Consider the following 1,195-nt stretch of genomic DNA (forward strand, 5'->3'; position numbering starts at 1 on the left):
AGGCAGAGGCGAGAGGATTGCTTGAGTCCAGGGGTTCGAGACCAGCCTGGGCAACTTGGCGAGACCTCATCTCTGCAATAAATAAAAAAAATTAGCCAGGCGTGGTTGCACAAACCTGTAATTCCAGCTACTTGGAAGGCTGAAGTGGGAGGATCACCAGAGCCCACCGAGAGCGGCCACTGCACTCCAGTCGTGACAGAGTGAGACTCCAACTCCAAAAAAAAAAAGAATGAGAGAGACAAAGGTTCAGGTCTGGGCTCTCTCATGGGCAGCTGGTGAGAGAGTCCCAGAACCACCTGGAGCCTCACCTCGTTGCCTGGAGGATAGCCTGGCCACAACAGGGTCCCTTGTAACTGACAGCTGGGAAAAAGGGTGAAACAGAGCTCCTCGCCTGCCCCTGCTGGATCCTCTCCCTGCAGTCATGCAGAGCAGAGCCACAGGGCAGTTTGTGCAGGTCCCCAGGGAAGTCGGGAGCCGGAGGAGATAAAGACACTTTTTTTTTTTTGGAGTTGGAGTCTCACTCTGTCGCCCAGACTGGAGTGCAGTGGCCACTCACGGCACCGCAGCCTCGGCCTGCTGGGCTCTGGCGATCCTTCCACCTCAGCCTTCCGAGTAGCCGGAATTACAGGCATGCGCTACCACGCCTGGCTGATTTTTTTTATTTATTGTAGAGAAGAGGTCTCACTGCCCAGGCGGGTCTCGAATCCGCAGGCTCAGGCAATCCACTCACCTCAGCCTCCCAAAGGTGCGGGATTACAGGCTGAGCCACCGAGCCCGGCACCTGTGCACTTATTAAATCCCCAGTCTCACGCGTCATTGTGCTCACTTCTCTAATGATACTTGAGTGTTATTGACTAAATTGCAATTCTCTGAATCTACCCTGCTTGCTCCCATTGCTACTTTTTGCTAAACTGTTTGCTCTACCTGAGCTAACCTTGGTGTTCATTTTTGACTGCTTAACTCTTTTTCCTTTTCCAAACTCAGCATACAAACTAGCAGTTCTGTGATGACATCCCTCAACCATACCCCTCTGGTCTAAATGTCTCTTCTCTGTTCATCATATGCTATGCGTCTTCTGTCATAGCATTTGTACCAACATCTCAGGCACACCTGCTTTCTTCTCTGCTTTTCTTCGAATGTGTACACACTTCAAAGTTAGAAACCTCAATGACAGAAACATCTCAAACAAAAGAAC

At 50.7% G+C, this 1,195-nt stretch overlaps 1 protein-coding gene across 1 annotated transcript in view; it reads left to right on the forward strand.

The window, feature by feature from the left end:
- Positions 1–1,195, forward strand: part of LOC103250896 (serine/threonine-protein kinase MRCK gamma-like) — a gene marked incomplete at its 5' end in the record, with an annotated part of 7,442 nt that overhangs the window by 1,021 nt on the left and 5,226 nt on the right. The window lies entirely within an intron of this gene.

Source organism: Carlito syrichta, unplaced genomic scaffold (genome assembly GCF_000164805.1).
Source record: "Carlito syrichta isolate Samal-C Ts95f unplaced genomic scaffold, Tarsius_syrichta-2.0.1 Scaffold135663, whole genome shotgun sequence".
In the NCBI taxonomy this organism is placed as follows: domain Eukaryota; kingdom Metazoa; phylum Chordata; class Mammalia; order Primates; family Tarsiidae; genus Carlito; species Carlito syrichta.